Source organism: Notamacropus eugenii, chromosome 1 (genome assembly GCF_028372415.1).
Source record: "Notamacropus eugenii isolate mMacEug1 chromosome 1, mMacEug1.pri_v2, whole genome shotgun sequence".
In the NCBI taxonomy this organism is placed as follows: Eukaryota; Metazoa; Chordata; class Mammalia; order Diprotodontia; family Macropodidae; genus Notamacropus; species Notamacropus eugenii.
Window position 1 is genome coordinate 526090221 of NC_092872.1, and position 23355 is coordinate 526113575.

The window sequence follows — 23355 nt, forward strand, 5'->3', positions numbered from 1 at the left end:
GACTCTAGAATAAACCATAAATTCATCTAGTATTTAAAGCCTCTCACAATATGGCTCCTGCCTATATTTCCAAATCGTCTACACCTTACTACTCCCTTTCATGCATTCTACCTTCTTGCCTTCTTGGTCCCTGTTACAACATCTCATCACCTGCCTCTGTGCCTTATGCTGAACATGTCCCTTCTCATCTCCAACTCTTAGAACCACTACCTCCCTTTAAGGCTTTGCTCAAAAACCACCTTTCCTTAAGAGACTTTTCCTAATTCTCAGGATTGCTAGTACCCACTCCACCCTCTTTCTTTTCATATGTATTTTGTATGTATCCTGCAGTTTCTTATCTGTGAAAACATTCAAGCTCCTTAAGGACAAGGTCAGCCTTACTTATTCTTTTTTTATCCCCAGCACCAAGAATCTGAAACAGTTACACTTAATAAATACTTATTGGTTGATTGGTCATTTGAATAAATCAAATTGGAGCTGTTATACAGTGTATACAGTGTCTTCTGGTCCTCTTCATTTTTTAGTCTAATTTGTTGCTTATTTTGACCTTTGCTCTAACTGATTGATAGTCTGCCTGCATAAAGACAGCTGATGAAGAAATGTTTCGTTGATTTCTTGTCTGTTAAGACTAAGTCAATTTTATTTTTTTTGTGGTAATATTCAGTGATTACCACATCTTCCAAATCAATTTTTTTAGTCTTATAAATACTCCTATTTAAACATAGTTTTCAAGGGTGGTAGTGTTTAGATAGATTGCACAAAATTTTAAAAGGCAGTTATCTGCTCCTCCAGTGTATCTATTTTAACTTTATAATCTCTAACTACACATCAGATATGAAATGTATTAATGCCAAATCCCACCAAAGATTACCCTGATTGAACCATCTGCCTGAATGTTTCTGATACAATCCTCCCATATACCTGCTTCATCTGATCAAGGTTTCACTTCCTCCAGGAGGAAGAATTTGGCAACAAATGCATGCCTTTTGGACTTCTTTGATGTGTACTAAGCAAGACATTCTTATTTTTGCTTCTTCATTTTCTTAATTCTCTTCCTCACCAGATTCAAAGAGGTCAAAAATCAATATTATCACCTCATTTATTCTTGTAAGTTCCACTTTTCATAGTGTCTTCTACATCAATAGCACCAAACTTGTCCTTTACCTTCATAATTTCTACTTCATTCAGTCTTATAGGTTCTTTTCAGGCTTCACTTGAATTCCTGTCCAGCCTGGATTCCATGGCCTATTGCTCCACATCCAAGTCATACTATCTGTACAATCTCAGTTAAGTGACAATTTCTCTGAGTCTTAACTCCTTTTTATTCTGTAAAATATAGAGGAAAAAATAGCTTTGGGTTCTATTTCATCGGTTGTCATTATTAATATTTATTGTCTATATCTTAATAGAAAATGACTGGTCACCAGTCATTTCTGAGTCTTACATCTGTGCATAGTGAGATCAAAAGATTAAAAGCCTCACCAAATTAGAAAAATGATTTTTAAAAGACAAGGAAATATGACACACAAATATAACAACTCCAAAATAACCTACTAAAGTGGACTACTAATGTTGAAAAATGGGAAATGGATAGAAGAAAGACATAGACACAGATTATCACCAATTTCCATGGACATTTAGCAAAGGCACAGTAATTGCCACAATGAGGAATTCAATTCAACTTAAATCAACATACATTTCTTTTTTTTTTTTTTTTTTTGTATTTCATTATTAAATTTATTTATTTAACTTTTAACATTCATTTTCACAAAATTTTGGGTTACAAATTTTCTCCCCTTTTATCCCCTCCCCCCCCAAACACCAAGCATTCTAATTGCCCCTATGACCAATCTGCTCTCTCTTCTATCATCCCTCTCTGCCCTTGTCTCCATCTTCTCTTTTGTCCTGTAGGGGCAGATAGCTTTCTATACCCCTTTACCTGTTTTTCTTATTTCCTAGTGGCAAGCACATTACTCGACAGTTGATCCTAACACTTTGAGTTCCAACTTCTCTTCCTCCCTCCCTCCCCACCCCTTCCCTTTGGAAGGCAAGCAATTCAATATAGGCCATATCTGTGTAGTTTTGCAAATGACTTCCATAATAGTTGTGTTGTATAGGACTAACTATATTTCCCTCCATCCTATCCTGTCCCCCATTACTTCTATTCTCTTTTGATCCTATCCCTCCCCATGAGTGTCGACCTCGAATTGCACTCTCCTCCTCATGCCCTGCCTTCTATCATCCCCCCCACCCTGCTTGTCCCCTTATCCCCCACTTTCCTGTATTGTGAGATAGGTTTTCCTACCAAAATGAGTGTGCACTTTATTCTTTTCTTTAGTGGAATGTGATGAGAGTAGACTTCATGTTTTTCTCTCACCTCCCCTCTTTATCCCTCCACTAATGAGTCTTTTGATTGCCTCTTTTATGAGAGATAATTTGCCCCATTCAATTTCTCCCTTTCTCCTCCCAATATATTTCTCTCTCACTGCTTGATTTCATTTTGTTTTAAAGATATGATCCCAACCTATTCAATTCACTCTGTGCACTCTGTCTCTATGTATGTGAGCGTGTGTGCATGTGTAATCCCACCCAGTACCCAGATACTGAAATGTTTCAAGAGTTACAAATATTGTCTTTCCATGTAGGAATGTAAACAGTTCAGCTTTAGTAAGTCCCTTATGACTTCACTTTGCTGTTCACCTTTTCATGGTTCTCTTCATTCTTGTGTTTGAAAGTCAAATTTTCTTTTCAGCTCTGGTCTTTTCATCAAGAATACTTGAAAATCCTCTATTTCATTGAAAGACCATTTTTTCCCCTGAAGTATTATAGTCAGTTTTGCTGGGTAGGTGATTCTTGGTTTTAGTCCTAGTTCCTTTGACTTCTGGAATATACTGTTCCATGCCCTTCGATCCCTTAATGTAGAGGCTGCTAGATCTTGTGTTATCCTGATTGTATTTCCACAATACTTGAATTGTTTCTTTCTAGCTGCCTGCAGTATTTTCTCCTTGACCTGGGAACTCTGGAATTTGGCCACAATGTTCCTAGGAGTTTCTCTTTTTGGATCTCTTTCAGGCGGTGTTCTGTGGATTCCTTGAATATTTATTTTGCCCTCTGGTTCTAGAATCTCAGGGCAGTTTTCCTTAATAATTTCATGAAGGATGATGTCTAGGCTCTTCTTTTGATCATGGCTTTCAGGTAGTCCCATAATTTTTAAATTGTCTCTCCTGGATCTATTTTCTAGGTCTGTTGTTTTTCCAATGAGATATTTCACATTATCTTCCATTTTTCCATTCTTCTCTCTTTGTTCTGTGATTTCTTGGTTTTGCATAAAGTCATTAGCCTCCATCTGTGCCATTCTAATTTTGAAAGAACTATTTTCTTCAGTGAGCTTTTGAATCTCCTTTTCCATTTGGCTAATTCTGCTTTTGAAAGCATTCTTCTCCTCATTGGCTTTTTGAACCTCTTTTGCCAATTGAGTTAGGCTAGTTTTTAAGGTGTTAATTTCTTCAACATTTTTTTGGGTCTCCCTTAGCAGGGAGCTGATCTGCTGTTCATGCTTTGACTTCATGTCTCTCATTTCTCTTCCCAGCTTTTCCTCTACCTCTCTAACTTGATTTTCAAAATTCTTTTTGAGCTCTTCCATGGCCTGAGCCCATTGGGTGGGCTGGGACACAGAAGCCTTGATTTCTGTGTCTTTGCCTGATGGTAAGCATTGTTCTTCCTCATCAGAAAGGAAGGGAGGAAATGCCTGTTCGCCAAGAAAGTAACCTTCTATAGTCTTATTTCTTTTCCCTTTTCTGGGCATTTTCCCAGCCAGTGACTTGACCTCTGAATATTTTCCTCACACCCACCTCACCTCCTGATCCTCCCAGCCCGTGTTTGTGGTCTGAGATTCAAATGCTGCTTCCAGCCTCAGGGCTTTAGGCGGGGGCAGGGCTGCTATTCAGTATGAGATTATGATCTGGTGCTGAGATCGGGGGCAGGGCCACCTCTCAGGCTCAGTTCCCTCAGGGGGTTTATGCGCAGACCTTCCGCAATGGATTCAGGCTCCCGCCCGCTTGGGGAGCCCCTGTCTGCAGCCGCCTCTCAGCTTCTACCTCCCGGGGGGGGGGCCTGAATTATGGGGGCACCCCACTCCCCTCTCGACCCGCCAAAGAGACTCTCTCACCCACCCCTGTCACCTGTGGGTGGAGGGACTTGTGCGGCCGCTGGAGATCCCGTCCCTGAAGCCTGCTCGGATCTGTTTCTCTCGGTGCCGCAGCCGTGGCCGCAGCAGGTCTGGGCTGGGCTTTGTGTCTGCAGCGCGACGGACCTTTTGCGAGAGGTTTGCAGATCCCTCTGTGGGTGGAGGGACCCGTGTGGCCGCTGGAGATCCTGTCTGTGAAGCCTGCTCGGATCTTTTCCTCTCGGTGCCGCGGCCGTGGCAGGGCTGCACTCAGCTCCCAGTCCCGGCGCCCAGTCCGCAGCGCGAAGGACCTCCCGGCGAGAGGTTTGCAGGTCTCTCTGGAACAGAAATCTCCCTCGCTCCAATGTTCCGTGGCCTCTGGGTGCGGAATTCGCCGTGAGTTACTTCCCTGTAGCCATTCTATGGGTTGTGGGTTCAGAGCTATGTGTATGTGCGTCTTTCTACTCCGCCATCTTGGCTCCGCCCCCTCAACATACATTTCTTAAGATTTCAAGCTGCTTAAGCAAGAAGGGGAAATTCTAGATCTCTTTGCCAAGTATAGAGATAGCAATGGAGGGCATAAACAGTTGAAAATAGAAACTTAAAAAAACCCTTCCTTTCTTCCTTCCTTCCTTCTTCATAAAATGGGAAGCTTCAACACTTTAAGATTTATGCATTGATCAACTATGATTCCAGAGGACCATTTAAGAAGAATGTTGCCTACTTCATGAAAAAACATGACAGATAAATATTTGAATGAAAAATGCATTTTTGGATGTGGCCAATATGGGAATTTGCTTTGATTCACTATGCTTACGTGATACAGATACAATTGTCTTCTGGGTTTTTTTCCTTTCTTTTTTCCTTTCTTTTTATCAGTGGGTGGAGAGAGAAAAAAAATGTTGGAAGATTGAAAAACTAAAAGCTTAAAAAAGAAAAAAAATGAAAGCAATGAAGGAGAAAATGAGATTGAAGCATGGTTAATGTGAAGTTTAATTGAGACATGCCATCACCTGTCACCTCTCTATCTTTCTGAATGTCCCAAGGGCTACTGCATCTTGAGGTGCCACTTGTGGGTATCCCAAATCAATTTCCATTTAGCCTTTAAAGACTTTCAAAGCCTGAGCACAATCTATCTTTCTGATCTTGCACATTACTTCCTGTACTCTACAATCCTGTAAAACTGGTATTTCTCTATTTTTCATGCACATTTTATCTCTAACCTCCATGTCTTTATATGGATGAATCCACATGCTTAGAATTCACATCTCCTTTCACCTCTGCCTCATAGAATCTTTTTCCTTCTTCAAGATGTAGCTCAAGTATCACTTTATATATGAAACCTTTCCTGATGCTCACAACTGCTAGTGCCCTCTCTCCCAAACTACCTTGTTTCAAGAAAAATAATAATAGCCAACATTTGTCTAGTGCTTTAAGGTTTGCAAACTACTTTGCATATATTATCCTAGTTCATCCTCACAAAACCCCCGAGAAATAGATGCTATTATTATCTCAGTTTTATAGCAAATTAAGGCAGGCACAGGTAAAGTGATTTACCCAGGGTCACAAAGCTAATTAGTGTTTGAGCCTGGATTTGAATTTAGGTCTTCCTGACTCCAGGTCTAGTATTCTGCTTACAATGCCACCTGGCTGATTCCCTTTCATTTAATTATATTAATTCTGTATATAATTATGTGTGTATTTATTGCCTCCTCCATTAAAATGTAAGCTCTTTATAAGAAGGAATAATTTAATTCTTTGAATTCTATTTGCAGCACCTAGCACAGTGTCTGGCCTAAGTAGGCACCTAATAAATCCTTGTTGATCATTAAGTGGCTTACATTATCATTCCAACTGTCCAGAACAGTTGGGCAGGAACATACCACCTCCAGACATCTCCTAGAATACAGGGCAGTCAGTGGAAGATTGCATTAAAAGTCAAAAATCAACCTTGAACCTTCTACCCATTTGTCTGTATCAGTGGTCCTCAAAGATACTCTGCCTGCACCCATTCCCCAGTGATTAGCATACTCCTGTGCCCTCTTATTCTTCTCATCCCAGTGATAGTTAATTCATGACTTGAATAACAAAACCCCTAACCCAGCCCCAGCTGTCCTCTCCTTTATTCCCATCCACTCAATCCTACACCACCAATATCTTTTATTTTTGTTTTTTTGGGATTTTTTGGAGGGGGGAAGGCAAGGCAATTGGGGTTAAGTGACTTGCCCATGGTTACACAGCTAGTAAGTGTATCAAGTGTGTGAGGCCAGTATTGAGCTTAGGTCCTCCTGACTCCAGGGGCAGTGCTCTACTCACTTTGCCACCTACCTGCATCCACCCTCAGTATCTTACTCAAGATCTGCCCACCCTTTCATTGTGCTCTCAGGAACCCAGTTCCATAATTAACAAATTCTCTTTAATCTTACACTCCTTCCTTGTTTGCTCCTTTCATCTTCTACTACTCACTGAGATCTGGTTCCTAACAGATGGCATCATATCCCTGGCCATCCTTTCCAGTACTGGATGCATACTTTCTAAACATAGTCCCCTGACTCATTGGTTGAGAAGGGGGAGCTGGAATATTCCTTGCTCCCCATTGTCACTTCCAGATTCTCTACTAATATTACTTAACAACTACACTCTTTTGAAGTTCACACAATTCAAAATAATCACCCAATCCAGATTCTGGTAGCTATTACCTATTGACATCCAGGACATTATCCCACCTTTCTCTCTGAGTTCAGTGTCAGACTCACAGCCTACTTTCTCTATTCTAACTCCAGTCCTTTTATCAAGGGACTCTAGCATACATGTTAATGTCAGTCGGTGAATACATATTCATGAAGCACCTACAGTGATCTAGGCATTGTACTTAGCACTGAAAAAGAAAGATAGTCCTTGCCTTTAAGAAGTTTATCATCTAATGAGAGAAGATCACACACACACACACACACACACACACACACACACACACACACACACACACACAGCTAGAAAGGTGGGAGGGAGTGGTAAGGTATGGGACATGGTGAAGGAGATCAAAAGAGTGCAGCCTGCAGAGGAATGGGAAATGAAGAGATACCTGGCTTGTAAACCTTCCTTAAATAGAGGCTTTGGGAGGAGCTTCTTCACTCCTCTAGTCAGAGGGGCAGTGGTACTGATAAAGTCTTAGTATCAAGGCAGTTTTTTCCTTAAATGCTCTAACTTCCAAATTCCTCAATCTATTCAACTCTCATGTCTCACCAACACAAAGGGAGGTCATACTTTAGATCTTGCTTTCATGTACAATTATTTCATTTCCCTATTTAGAAATTCTGAAATTACCTTATCAGATCATTATCTTTTATTTCCCCATCTCCCCTTATTCCTCACACTTCCTATACCCACTCTTCATTCTCACCATGACCTCCAGTTCCTTCAGAACTTAGTACTTTTACAGGTTGTCACCTGGTTATGTTGCTCTGGCTACACTCACCTTCCTTCCCAATTTCAACTCGACTGGTTAGTAAACCAGGTCAAATCTACACCATATTATACTCTTGAATCTCTTATCCCTTGAGCTGTCAGTGATTATTCCTTACCAAATCCCAAACTTGGACTGTTCCCGTCAACCACCCCCTTTTCATCTTATTGCTGCTGAATGGAGCTTGTTGTTGTTGTTGTGTTTGTCCTTCGTTTTCGCAGAGGATCATGACATCAAGATGATGACATGCCTTGCAGGTGACTTTGATTTGAGTGAGGGAGGGCTGTGCAAGGTCACCAGCCTCACTTTCTTCTCCTGAGCCATCTGGGTCCAGTGGCCTGATATTCATCAAGATGACTGGAGATGACCCAGGATGCAATGTAAGACCCTGGTCCTTTCAGGCTAAGGTCAAATCACATTCTCACTTTGAGTGAGATACATCCATACAATGAATAGGCTTTTTTAAGTAGTTACTCAAGGGATGGCCCCTTTAATAAAAAAAAAAAAAATCAAACTGTGAGGGGAAGACCCTCAGGGTTCCTGGGTAAAAGAGAAACAATTACTATTTGGTAATTACATTCACTCTGTGCTAGGTGGGTGGGGACTTGTTGTCCAGTCTATGAGTTCCAGAGTGAATTGGGTTTAAGGCTCGATCTTTGAGCAAGAAATGTAGCCAGTAAACCCAAAATAAAAAAGTCAGCTTTTAGCCATGGAGTGTACCTTCCCCTGGGTAGAATACCCAGGAGTGGAGAGGAGAGGAGAAGGGAGGAGAGGACAGGACAGGAGAGGAGAGTAGCTGCTACTCACTTACAGGTTGTGTTTGTCTTTCATTCTTGAAGAAGACTATGACATCAGGATGATGACACAACTTGAAGTTGACTTTGATTTGAGTGAGGGAGGGCTGTGCAAGGTCACCAACCTCATTTTCTTTTCCTGAGCCATCGAATGCAGCTAGAGGAAGTTATAAAACTATGCTGATTTGGATTCACTACAAATTTGTGTTATCTAGTCTCAACTGAACTTTCACTGCAGTAAGGTAATCCTATTAACTCCTCTCTAATCAAGTCCTCACAGTAGCTCTTCCAAAACTTGTCTCCTTAAGCTTTGCACACCCCTTCCTTCTCTCACTTTCTCAGCTAAGAAGCTTGCCAGATACTTCAATGGGAAAGTTGAGGCCATTCACTGAAAGTTTCCTTCTCTTCCTTTCTACTCCTTTCTTATCACTTTGACATTATCCCCCACATCTTCATTACAGTGTTTGAAGAAAAACTGTCCTTTCTTGCCAAGGGGTCAATCCCTCTTTGTGAACTGTTGTTTCCTTCCGTTACATCCCATCTTATACAACATACTGCTCCCAGTATTATCCTCTCTCTCTAATCTCCCACCTCTCCTTATCTATTGGTTTCTTCCCTACTGCTTAAAAGCACGTCCAAATCTCTCCTATCCTTAAAAATCCTTACTAGATCCTGCCATACCTGCTAGTTATCACCCCTGTCTCTCCTAACCTTTTTAGGTAAACTGATTATTACACTAAATGTCTTTAACTCCCCTCTTTGCACTCTCTTCTATATAATCCACAATTTGGTTTCAGATTTTATTATTCATCTGAAATTGCTCTCTCCAAAGGCACTAATGATTTCTTAATAATAGCTAGCTTTTATACAGCTCTTTAGGGTTTACAAAGCACTTTACCCATGTTATCTCATTTGATGATCACAAAATCCGATGAAGCAGATACTATCATTATCCCCATTTTATAACTGAAGAAACAGGTTGAATAGGGTTTAGGGACAGGCTCAAGATCACACATCTAATAAAATGCTTGAGGTAGGATTTGAACTCCAGTCTTTTTGACTTGAAGCCTAACACTCTACCCATTTTGCCACTTAGCTGCCTCCAACTACCAAAATCTAATGATTTTGTCTTGAGTTTTTTCTTCTTGAGCTTTCTGAAGCACTTGACACCATTGACCACCTTCATATCCTTGATACTCTCTTCTCTCTGGGTTTTTGTGATAATGTGTCACTTTAATTCTCCTACCTCTCTGACTCATCTGACTTTGCTCCTTTGCTGGCTTTTCATCCACGTCACATATATTAAAGACACCAAGGGCTCTGTTTTCTGCCCTCTGCTCTTTTTTTCTCTATCCTCTCAGTAGCTGATCTTATCAGATCCAATGGATTCAATTATCATCTCTACATAGATGATCCTTGATCTACATAATTAGCCCTGGTCTCTCTGCTGAGCTTCAGTTCCACGTCACCAAAAGTCTCTTGGTCATTTCAAATTGTTCATTCTATGAGCATCTCAAATCAACATGTTCAAAGCAAAACTCATTTTATTTACCTCCAAATTCACTCTCCTCTCCAATTTTTCTATTTCTATAGAAAGCAACAGTCTCAGTTATCTAGACCCTTAACCTCAGTATCATTGTTAATCCTCATTCTGCTTCTCTGTACAACTCCAATCAGTTGTCAAATCTTGCCGTGTCTTTCTCCACAATATCTCTTGCATCTATATGGCTCCTTTGCTCAATTCATGCAGCCACTGTCCTGGTTCAGTTTCTCACCATCTCTAGCCTAGATTAGTACAAGAAATTGGACTCCCTGTCCCAAGTCTTTCTCCATTTCAATCCAACTTCTCCTCAGCTGCCAAAGTGTTGTTTCTAAAGCATAGCTTTGACCATATCATCTCCCACTCAATAAACTTTGGTGGTTCCTTATAATCTCTTGTTTGGTGTTTAAAGTACTTTATAATCAGACATATTACTTTCCTTAAGCCATACTGACTTACTTGGCATTCCTCACACATGACAATCCATCTCCCATTTCTGTGCCTTTGACTATCTTTTTTCCCCCTCTGGAAATCACTCCCTCTTCACTTTCACCTCTTATAATTCCCTTTTTATTTTCAGCTTCAGCCCAAACACCACCTCATGTAGAAGGTCTTTCTTGGTCCCCCTAACTGCTAATACTCTTCTTTCTAAGGCTACCTTCCATCTATTCTGCATGCATATTACTAATTATACATGCTTTGGAATGTAGTTTCCTGAAATGGAAGGGATTTTTAAAAATTTTCTTTGTATTCTCGGTGCTTAGCACAGTGTTTGGCACATGGTAAGCACTTAATAAATGCTTGTCAGTTGATTGATTGGTCCTAAGAGCAAAGATGAAAGTGGAAGGAGAATGGCAAAAAGGCAGAAAAGTTGAACAAGTTGCACTGAATTCTGACGTGAGTGACAGGGAATCACCACATCTGAACTCTAACATCTCGATTCTTAGTGTGCTGCATGATGAGATTGATAACTGAAAGTATAACTATAATATATAGAGAGATCATATATCTCTCTCTATATATGTATATACACATATGAATATACATGTGTGTATTTTTACATATATTTATGTGTGAGTGTATTTATATATTAATATATAAACATATTATATATATATTTTTTTCCTTTCTGTGAGATTATACTGAAGATGATAAAGAAGAACACTGAACCATACTAAGCATCCACAGTGAAAATCCATGCTGAAGGTGTCACAGTTTTGTAGGCATTGAGCAATCAATTATTAAGCTATTTGGTAGAGAGGAGAAGACACTAGACAACTGGAAAAAGAAACAGAAAGTTTTTACTATTGAAAAAAAATCCAGATGATGTCAATAACCACTGACCCACATTCCTACTTCATCTCTATAACAATCATGGGAGGGATCTTTACATGTGTCTAGTGCATCCTTGAGAGAAGGTTTGAAAAGGACAGTCAGTTTCTATAATAGACCACACCTTTACAGTGACCCAATTGAATGAAAAGTGGAGAGTGCAAGATTTCATTGTGTTTAGGATTTGTTGACTATAAAAGAGCATTTGATTTAGTAGAGAAAAGTGCAATTTTAAAGACTTTCCTCTAACAAGACATCTCCCACGATATGATGTGATCATGCAAGATTCTTTGATAAATGCAACAAAGGTGATAACATGGTTCAGCAGTTCTCTAATGATCAATTATTAGCATCAAGTGAAGCAAAAAAACAAGGCAATTCTATACTTACTACAGTTATTTGTCACTGTCATATAGGGTGTTCACCAAAGCCCCAAATGAGGAAGGATTGTAGATGGTAAAGTCTTTCCACCACTCTTCTTTGCAGATGACATTGTGCGGATTGTCCCAATGTTTCCATGTCCTTCTTTTCCCTGTAAAGTTTTACTCAGGAAAGTTCTATCTCCTCAGTTTGTATTTTTCCTCCTAGTGCTTTCTCCTTAGCTCCTTTAAAATGTCACTTCTATTATAAATGCTCTACTTAAGTTTCCATCTTGAAGGTCAAAAGAATAAAGGAAAAAAGAAAAAGGGGCACTTTTATTCCCAGATCTCTAATTATATAACAAAACAATAATTGTCAAAAAACTATTGGAACTGGATAAAATACTGGGAAAAAAGTCAAAGGCATAGATTAAATAATAATGATATTGATCTAGATTCATATAGTAGTTTGATGTTCAATAAGCTTTAGAACACAAGAAACTGGGCAAAATAAAATAAAATTTGTTGGGAAAACTGGATGGAAATTGGGTTTTAAAAATGGGAATAGACTAGCATCTCACACAATACACTCCCACGATAAATTCCAAATGGCTCAACGATACCTGTTATGACTAGCCATTATTTAAATTTCTGCCCTCTAGAGCAGAGAAGAATAAGTTTATTTCCTCTACCACAGGATAATCCTTCAAATATCCCCTTCTTATATTCTCTCTTTTCTAATTCCCTCATACTTTGCTCCATTCTAGGGAATAAATATCTCTCACTTTCCTCTCTAAAATCTGAAAGCCAAGCCTCTTTCAGTGTGGTGTGGTGGAAAGAACACTGGTCTTGAAGTCATAGTGACTGTTTTTAGCTTCTGGCTCTGCTACTTCACCAACTGTGAGACATGAGGATAACATAACCGGAATGCAAGGATCTAAGACAATTCCAAAAGATTCATGACGGGAAATGCTATCCACATCCAGAGAAAGAATTTTCGAGTCTGAATACAGATGAAAGCAAACTGCTTGCTCTCCTTTTCTTTTGTTGTTTTATTTTGTTTCTTCTTTCTTGCGGTCCCTCCCATTAATTCTAATTCTTCTTCACATTACAACTAATGTGAAAATATGTTTAATATGAAACCATAAGTAGAGCCTAGATCAGCTTACATGCCATCTTGGGGAGGGAGGAGGAGAGGGAAAGGAAGAAAATTTGAAACTCAAAATCTTATAGAAGTGAATGGTGAAAACTAAAAATAAATTAATTAATTTTTTTAAAAAAGAAAATAACCTATCTGGGAACCAACCTCCTCATCAGTTAAATAAGAGACAGGAATATATGATCTCTCAGGTTCTTTCCAGCTCTAAATCCCATGATCAATCATATTCTGAACAGTGAATGCAAGAATATTTTCTTAGTCCCCATGTCCTTTGACCCTTATGGAGAATTTGATTCTGCCCATTCTTCCCTATTTCTTGATCAACTTTTATTTCTTTTTTTTCTGTGAGATTATACTATCATGATTCTTACCTTCTCTAGTCATTTCTTCTCTGCCTCTTTTGGTAGCTTTTTCCCTCTCCTCATTGTGGACAGTCCTAAAAGTTTAGCGTCTTCTTCCTCACAATTCCACTCTAAGACTCACTTCTAGGTAGATGATTCCATGTGACAAACTCATTAAAAGACTGGTGCTTTGGAGAGAGTTGGCTAATCCCTGGGCACAATTGGAGTTTATCAACAAATTAAAGGTATTTATTGATCATCTCCTACACATTCAACACTGAGGTAGGGGATGTGAAGGACACTAAACTCTAAGACATGGCCTCCACTCAAAATTGTTCAGTCTAGTTGGGCAGGCAAGATGAAAATCAAATGAAACAAGGTGGAAGAATAGGAGATGTAGGCTTTTCCATCCATACTCCTAGTCATCCTTCAAAACTCCAACCTTACTTTTTAGTCTTCATTATACTCCTACTCCTCTGAAATCCTGTAGCATTTATAACCTCTGACACATTTCAACACTCAATTATGCACCATTTTATATTGTTCCTCACTCTTCTTTACCAACATATCCAATGAGTTGTCAAATGTTGTTGTTTTATTCTCCATAAAATTTCTTGGACCCATCCTTCCCCCCCAGCCATCATAATAGTTAAGACCTTAACATCTCTCACCTAGACTATTGCTGTAGCTTTCTAATTGGCTTCTCTGATTCTAATCTCTTTACATTACAATCCATCCTCTTCATAACTATTAAGGTGATTTCATTCACACACACATATACACAATATAGTCAGGAAAGTTAGATGCATGTATAAATACATATATCTCTTTATGTGTATACACACATATACATATTTATACCCACATCTCTGTGTGTGTATACACACACACACACACACACACACACACACACACACACACACACACACACATCTAGCTCTCCTGACTATGTTGTAAGATCTTCAAGGTAAGGACGACTTCACTTTTGTCTTTGTGCTGCTAGCACCTAGCACAGTACCAGGCACATAGTATTTAAAAAAGACCTGGATGGTTCATGAGTTCATTATGCATTTGAAAAGTTTGATTTTTAAAGGAAAGATATATATATATATATATATATGTATATATATATGAAGATTGCTACAGGGATAGCAAGCAAATGAGCATTAGAGATAAAAAATCATAAGCAAAAATATATAAATTCCCATTCTTAACTAGCTTACATTCTAAAGTGGGAAGATGTATATACATATATATGTAAGTATGTATATGTCTGGGAGGGGGGTGGACAGGGAGGAATATTTTTGTTTGGAAAGTTACAAGGATAGAGAGGAGAGAAGGGAATAAACATGTATTAAGTGCTTGCTATGTGCCAATGTGCCAAGCAGTGTGTTTAAGTGATTTACAAATATCACATTTGATCCTCACAGCAACCCTGGGAGGCAGATGCCATTGTTATTTTTTAAATAATATATTATTTTTCCCCAATTGCATGTTAAGACAATTCTTTTTTTTAAATTTATTTATTTAACTTTTAACATTCATTTTCACAAAATTTGGGTTCCAAATTTTCTCCCCATTTGTCCCCTCCCCCCACCCCAAAACACTGAGCATTCTAATTGCCCCTATCACCAATCTGCCCTCTCTTCTATCATTCCTCCCTTCCCTTGTCCCCATCTTTTCTTTTGTCTTGTAGGGCCAGATAACTTTCTATACCCCATTATCTGTATTTCTTATTTCCTAGTAGCAAGAACAGTACTCCACAGTTGTTCCTAAAACTTTGACTTCCAACTTCTCTTCATCCCTCCCTCCCCACCCGTTCCCTTTGGGAAGGCAAGCAATTCAATATAGGCCATATCTGTGTAGTTTTGCAAATGACTTCCATAATAGTCGTGTTGTGTAAGACTAACTATGTTTCCCTCCATCCTATCTTGCCCTCTATTTCTTCTATTCTCTCTTTTGATCCTGTCCCTCTCCAAGAGTGTTGACTTCAAATTGTTCCCTCCTCCCATTGCCCTCCCTTCCATCATCCCCCCCCCACCTTGCTTATCCCCTTCTCCCCCACTTTCCTGTATTGTAAGATAGGTTTTCATACCAAAATGAGTGTGCATTTTATTCCTTCCTCTAGTGGAATGTGATGAGAGTAAACTTCATGTTTTTCTCTCACCTCCCTTCTTTTTCCCTCCACTAAAAAGTCTTTTGCTTGCCTCTTTTATGAGAGATACTTTGCCCCATTCCATTTCTCCCTTTCTCCTCCCAATATATTTCTCTCTCACCCTTTAATTTCATTTTTTTAAGATATGATCCCATCTTATTCAATTCACTCTGTGCTCTCTGTCTCTCTTTGTGTGTGTGTGTGTGTGTGTGTGTGTGTGTGTGTGTGTGTGTGTGTGTGTGTGTGTAATCCCACTAACTACCCAGATACTGAAAAGTTTCAGGAGCTACAAATATTGTCTTTCCATGTCAGAATGTAAACAGTTCAACTTTAGTAAGTCCCTTATGATTTCTCTTTCCTGTTTACCTTTTCATGCTTCTCTTCATTATTGTGTTTGAAAGTCAAATTTTCTTTTCAGCTCTGGTCTTTTCATCAAGAATGCTTGAAAGTCCTCTATTTCATTGAAAGACCATTTTTTCCCCTGAAGTATTATACTCAGTTTTGCTGGGTAGATGATTCTTAGTTTTAGTCCTAGTTCCTTTGACTTCTGGAATATCTTATTCCACGCCCTTTGATCCCTTAATGTAGAAGCTGCTAGATCTTGTGTTATCCTGATTGTGTTTCCACAATACTTGAATTGTTTCTTTCTAGCTGCTTGCAATATTTTCTCCTTGACCAGGGAACTCTGGAATTTGGCCATAATGTTCCTGGGAGTTTCTCTTTTTGGATCTCTTTCAGGTGGTGATCGGTGGATTCTTTCAGCATTTATTTTGCCCTCTGGTTCTAGAATCTCAGGGCAGTTTTCCTTGATAATTTCATGAAAGATGATGTCTAAGCTCTTTTTTTGATCCTGGCTTTCAGGTAGTCCCATAATTTTTAAATTGTCTCTCCTGGATCTATTCTCCAGGTCAGTTGTTTTTCCAATGAGATGTTTCACATTATCTTCCATTTTTCCATTCTTTTGGTTTTGTTTTGTGATTTCTTGGTTTCTCATAAAGTCATTAGCCTCAATCTGTTCCATTCTAATTTTGAAAGAACTATTTTCTTCAGTGAGCCTTTGAACATCCTTTTCCATTTGGTTAATTCTGCTTTTGAAAGCATTCTTCTCCTCATTGGCTTTTTGAAACTCTTTTGCCAATTGAGTTAGCCTATTTTTCAAGGTGTTAATTTCTTCAACATTTTTTTGGTTCTCCTTTAGCAGGGAGCTGATCTGCTTTTCATGCTTTTCTTGCATCTTTCTTATTTCTCTTCCCAGTTTTTCCTCCACCTCTCTAACTTGATTTTCAAAATCCTTTTTGAGCTCTTCCATGGCCTGAGCCCATTGAATATTTATTTTGGATGTTTGGGATACAGAAGCCTTGAATTTTATGTCTTTCCCTGATGGTGAGTATTGTTCTTCCTCATCCAAAAGGATGGGAGGAGAAATCTGTTCCCCAAGAAAGTAACCTTCTATGGTCTTATTTTTTCCCCCCTTTTCTGGGCATTTTCTCAGCCAGTTACTTGACTTCTGAGTTTCCTCTCCACACCCCGCCCTCACCTCCAGATCCACCCAGTTAGCGCTTAGAGGCTGAGATTCAAATGCTGCTTCCCAGCCTCAGGGCTTTGGGTGGGGGCGGGGCTGCTATTCAGTGTGAGATTCAGTTCAGGTGCTCAGGTGGAGGCAGGGCCGCCACATAGCGCTTAGTTCCCTCAAGGGGTTTATGCGAAGACCTTCAACAATGGATCCGAGCTCCTGCCTGCTTTGGGAGCCCCTGTCTGCTGCTGCTTCCACTGCTGCCTCCTGAGGGGTCCTGAGTTATGGAGACACCCCATTCCCCTCTCAACAAGCTGAAAAGACCCTCTCACTCACCTTTGGTGCCTGTGAGTGTAGGGACATGTGCGGCCACTGGAGATTCTGTCCCTGAAGCCTGCTTGGATCTGCTCCTCTCAGTGCCCCATGTCCAAGGCAGGGCTGGGCTCTGCTCCAGGTCCAGTGCATGATGGACCTTTCATGTCAGTTTTTCAGGTCTCTCAGGAACAGAAATCTCCTCCACTCCATTGTTCTGTGGCTTCTGCTGCTCCAGAATTTGTTGGAAGTTCTTCTTTACAGGTATTTCATGGGCTATGGGTTAGGAGCTAGCATATGTGTATCTTTCTACTCCACCATCTTGACTTCTCCCCAACAATTCTTAACATTTGGTTTTTTTTCTTTAAGTTGTGAGTTCCAAATTCTAACCCTCCATTCCCCCTACCTTTCTCCTTCCCTGAGACAGCAAAAAATCTGATATAGGTTATACATATGCAAACATGTAAAATCGTTTCTGTATTAGTCATTTTGTAAGAAGACTCAAACTAAAAGAAAGAATGAAATAAAGAAAGAAAAAATAGTATGCTTAAGTCTGTATTCAGGCAATATCAATTCTTTCTCTTGAGGCAGATAGCGTGTTTCATCATGATGCCTTTGGTATTGTCTTAGAGCATTGTATTGCTGAGAATAACTAAGTCACTCACAGTTCTTCATTGTATAACATTGCTGGTTACTGTATACAATGTTCTTGTGGTTTAGCTTTGCATCAGTTCATATAAGTCTTTCCAGGTTTTTCTGAAATCTTCCTGCTCATCATTTCTTAAGGAACAATAGTATTCCTTTACATTCATATACCACAACTTGTTCAACCATTCCCCAATTATAGACATTCCCTCAGTTTCCAATTCTTTGCCACCACAAAAGGAGCTACTATAAATATTTTTGTATAAGTAGGTCCTTTCCCCCTTTTTTTGAAGGTAGATGCTATTATATTATCATTATCTTCTTCATTTCCCAGTTGAGGAAACTGAGACAGCCTTCCCCAGGGTCACACCACTAATAAGTGTTTGAGGCTAAATTTAGCTCAGGTCTTCCTGATTAAAAGTTCAGTGCTCTATCTCTTGAACCGTTTAGCTACCTCTTTGAGAAGAATCCTAAGAGAACAGATTGTTACACTCTTTCCAGGAGCAATTATTGGATTATGATTTCAGAACTGGAAAGGAGGATGTGAATGCAGAGGATCATGTGTATGGTGGCATGGCTGATGGTGAGAAGTCCAAGGACTGTAGTGAATCATGATTGGAGTCAAGGTCTAGATATAGTGAGGCAGTTAAGACCATGACTAATCAAGTCACTGGAGCCCCAGAGCCAGATTCTAGGCATCAAAGCACTGACTCTTTCTGTGTTTGATTGAAGGCAGAGATGCAAATACAAATGGAAAGGAAGAGACTGAAGATTTTAGAGGGGAGAAATGTAGGAGAAAGGCAAGAATGTGCTGGGAAATGTATAGCAATGGGGGGGGCAATTATGCACACACTTTTAAGTTTAATCTGTATTAACACTTTTTAAAGTCTAGAAAATCTATAAAACAATACTTTGATTCCTACTTTATAGACATCATCTATTTCTGAGGTATAAAGGCTTATATTGAACATTTAACAATAGTTTCTGCTAAGCCTCAGTCAGACAGAGCTGGCTCCAGCACACCACTGGAGAAAGGTCCCTTAACAGCTGGAAGGGAATGGAAGGTAAGACAAAGGCTGAGTGAGCTTACTCTAAGAGAGGAGGGGGACCAAGATGCAGTTCAAGTATCACTTTTCTGCATGGAGCATTTCTTAATACTCCCAAATGTTGGGGTCTTCCCCCAAACTACTTTATATTCATTCACACTCTATTCTCTGTATTAACGTACATATACTTGTTGTTATCACTAATATTGATTGTTATTGAATATAAGCTTCTTGAGAGTAATTATTCTATCACTTTTGTATGCTTAGCATCTAGCATGTTGCCTAGCATACGGGAACTTTTTTGGAACATTCTTGCCTTCCCATCCTTCCCTGGGGGGAAAATGAAAAGAAAAACAAAGCTCTTGTAACAAATACATGGAGTATTCCAAAAGCCTTAGTGAAATTTTAAGTTTAGCTTAAACTTAAGCTTTAAAAAAAGTGGAAGATTGCTCTTTATAGCAAGTCCAGAGCCAGACCATGTGAGATGAGTCCAGTGATCTGTGGTCAGAGGAAGGGTGAGGGCTCTGTCTGTCAAGGAAAGGGGCAGCCAAGCTCTGGGCTGTCGACTTCCACGAAGAAGCAAGACCACATTAAGGGTATTGTAAAAGACACAATTCATGATCCAGGCTTGGGGGGCTGCTCGTACAAAAGTAGCTTTCCAGAATCCTTACCAATTTAAAAAGAGGACAGCAGTTCATTGCTGCTGAAGGCATTCATACCAGCCAGTTTGGGTATTGTGGTAAGAAAGCTCAGCTCAACATTGGCAGTGTTCTCCTACTGGCACCATGCCTGAAGGGGCCACAGTGTGCTGTCTTGAAGAAAAGCCTGGGGTCCGGGGTAAGCTTGCTTGTACACCTGGAAACTATGCCATACTGATTTCCCACAGGCTTGAAACCAAGAAAACGCGGATGAAGGTACCTTCAGTCTCTAAGAAAGTGATCTCTGCAAACAGAGCTGTGATTGGTGTCGTTGCTAGTGGGGGTAGTATTGATAAACCCATCCTTCAGGCAGGTTGTGCCTACCACAAATACAAGGCCAAGAGAAACTGCTGGCCTCATGTCCGGGGTGTGGCCATGAATCCTGTGGAACATCCCTTCAGAGGAAGTAATCATCAGCATGTGGGAAAACCATCCACCATTCGAATAGATGCCCCAGCTGGATGAAAGGTCAGTCTCGTTGCTGCCCGGGGTACCAAGACTGTACAAGAGAAGGAGAACTAAAGTACAGAATCCTGACAATAAAAATAATTCTGGAAATTGTTTAAAAAAGTGGAAAATCTTTTAAGTTTAACTTAAGATTACATAAAGTCATTTAGGATGCCCTATATATAGTCAAGGAAAACAAATTATAACATTGTATCTGAAAATCTCTGTCTTATTCTACATCTTGAGTTCATTATCCCTGTGGTAAGAATTGTGTAGGAAGCTTTATCATCAGTCCTCTGGAATCAAGGTCGGTATTGAATTATCAGACCTTTCAGAAACATTTTCTTTATCATTTTGTTATTGTGTAAATTATTCACTTATTTCACTCTGCATCAATTCATTCTGATCTTCCCAGATTTTCCTGAAAGCTGAGCACTGCATAACTTTTTATGGTACAATAATATTCCAAAATATTAATATATCATAATTTGTTTGCCCATTCCCCAATATATAGGTACACCCCCCCTAGTTTTTAGTTTTTTACTACTACAAAAAAGGCTGCTATAAATAATTTTTGTACATATAGATCTTTTCTTTCCTTTTCTGTTTTTGGCATCCTATCCAAAACTTAATAAGTAGAGGTGAAACTCTTACTCACTGGTCATTGTCTCATGGAAATTACCTTCTTCCAAGGAGTTCTTGTCATAACCATGAGGTGATCTGAGATACAAGGGCAGTTCGGTAATCACAGAATGCCAGTGGGCACAATGGAAGTATAGGGTAGAGTGGGATAGGGACATAGCAAGGATGGAATTGACATGGATGGGTATTCTATAGATACAAGTTTATCTAGACAGAGGCTAAAGTGAACTAATTCTTCAGGTCACTAAGTGCACCTCCTCCATCCAGCATCAGTGAGAAAACCTGGGGGGAGGGGGCTTCAGTACATGTGCAGAGGCATTATCAAGACAGAAAACCTTGGTGTAAAGCAAGGGCATAACTTTGCAAAACTGAGGGAGAGGATCATACACCATAGTACAACCTCCTGCTTGTATGAATCCGTGATATTCCTTGCCAACTTATTTTGTGCCACAGAAGCTCTACTACTTCCCTTTTTGCCTTGTCATATCTACAAGTTGGCCAAAAACTACTGCTGGCATAGATGATGGAGGACAGTTACAAACAATTCTGTTTGTGAGGTAGCAGCACAGGTGTCGATGAGAATATGATCACAATAACCTACCTCTACCACCTACTACCTCCAGTAGGTCTTGAATAATGAATTCATGAATCTTTGAAAAGTTATGAGGTACACTGAACTAAGCAAGGCATATGAATTTTCGGTATACCAGGTCCGTAAAGTTGTGCTGCATCCATACCCTTTCCTTATCTGGCCAACTCCCTGCGGTCTAATTTGGTGAATATCAACACACTTACTTGTCAATTGGTCCACCAGGTCTGGTGGTAGCAGTACTGAACGGTGATGATATTCAGGACTCATGCCAGAGTTTTAATTCCTCACTTTTTAAACAAACAGTCTTGATGTTCTGGAGGGAAAGGTAGAAAGCTAGGTGAATTGCTTCTTTCAGTTCTTTCCCAAGTACTCTTTTAGCACAACCATCTCTGAAATGGTTGATGAGTATAATCTGACCAACTGGGATTGGGGTTCCTGGAACCTATATTGACTGCACAATGACATATATCAATGTGGGGCAACTTCTCTGCTTTGATCACACTGAGGATAATAGTCCAGCTATAGGAGAGGGAGCTCAGTCTCATGATCTGACTGGGAATTGCGGGCAGGAAGGGAGGTGCTTAAAGCCACAATCTGCAAGAGGATAATCACAGAATTACAAAGTTTCCAAGTTGGAAGGGACCTTAGAGGCCATCTAGTTTAACTCATATCTAAAAAAGAATTCCTATCAGAACACACTCAATACGTAGTCATCCAGTTTCTGTTGGAAGACTTACATGATTCTTCCCCCAGTGAGGGACCTAGAACCTCCTGAGGTAGTTCATTTCATTCTGGAATAGCCCTGCAGCTCAGGGGAGAGGCTAGGTCTGGATATATAGATTTGGGAATCATCTGCCTAGAAAAGATCATTGAAGCTATGAAACATGATGAGATTATCAAGTGAGCAGCTATAGCTTAAACAAGAAGAGGGCCCAGGATAGAGCCTTGGTAGAGATTTATAATTAGTGGGCAGAGCACAAATGATGCTTCACCCAGCTTCACTCCTAGCAAAGGACACTTAGGTGTGTTTGGATAGATAGGAGGTGAATGAGGAGAGAGAGATGTCATGAAAACCTCAAGAGGAAAGAATATTCAGGAGAAAGTGAATAGTGTCAAATTTTCATTGAGTCAGGAAGGGTGAGAATTGAGAAAATTGTATTAGATTTGACAGCTAAAAGATCTTGTTGACTTGTCAGATTGTAGTATATTTATAAAAATGAAAGAGAGGGGACAAGAATTAGAGGTACTGAGTGTCAACTGCTTCTTCAGTGAGTTTAATTATGAAGGGGTGGAGAGATGTAGGACAATAGCTGGAAGGGATGGTAGAATCTAGAGAGAGTTTTTAAAGGGTGGTCATATTTGTGGGTAGCTGAGAAGGAACATTGCAGGGAAAGGAGAATTGACAGGGGAAGAGTGAAGATAAAAGATAATGGGACACAATTTGCTAGAGAAGTTGGGGGGACATCAATGGTGTACATTGGCAAACAAAAAGGTCTGTCTCTTCTCAGAGACTTCATTGAAGGAGGAGATAGTGGGACAAGATGTCTGAATGATGTGAGATGAGGGGAGGAGATGAGGGGAGGAGAAGAGGGAGCTGCTGGTGAATGGTACGTGGTTGTTTTCTTCTTCAGTAAAGTATGAGGATTTACCATTCTGGTTGTTCTCCTCTGGACATTGTTCAGCTTTTCTAACCCAACCTCCACCTCTCACCTCCCATCTCCAGCCTCCCCAACTCTACCACACCCATGTCCCATTTAATCCTGCTCACCCTTTCCACTGTGCTTTCAGGAAATTCATTCCATAATAAGAAACCCTCCTTCGTCCTGGGCCTCTTTCTCTCACATTCCTTCCAAGTACTAATCCTCAATGAAATCTGTCTCTCACTAATGACAGCACTAGCTGTGCCTTCTCTCCCATCCCTCAAACACACTGGTGCTGTCAAGGGCAATCATAATACTACTTGTTTTCCAGGGTCACTTCCTTAACTTCCATCACTCAGTAACCTCTCCTCCTTTTAATTTCATTCAATCAAATTTTCCATCCATCCAAATCATGGTGGTGGTAGTGTACCAACTCTTGGTCAATCAAATTTTCCATCCATCCAAATCATGGTGGTGGTAGTGTACCAACTCTTAGGTCATTTTCCCTCTTT

General features: G+C 39.9%; 1 pseudogene; it reads left to right on the top strand.

The window, feature by feature from the left end:
• Positions 1-19308: 19308 nt before the first annotated feature.
• LOC140527282 (large ribosomal subunit protein uL2 pseudogene) lies at positions 19309-20044 on the top strand (annotated as a pseudogene).
• The last annotated feature ends 3311 nt before the right edge of the window (positions 20045-23355 follow it).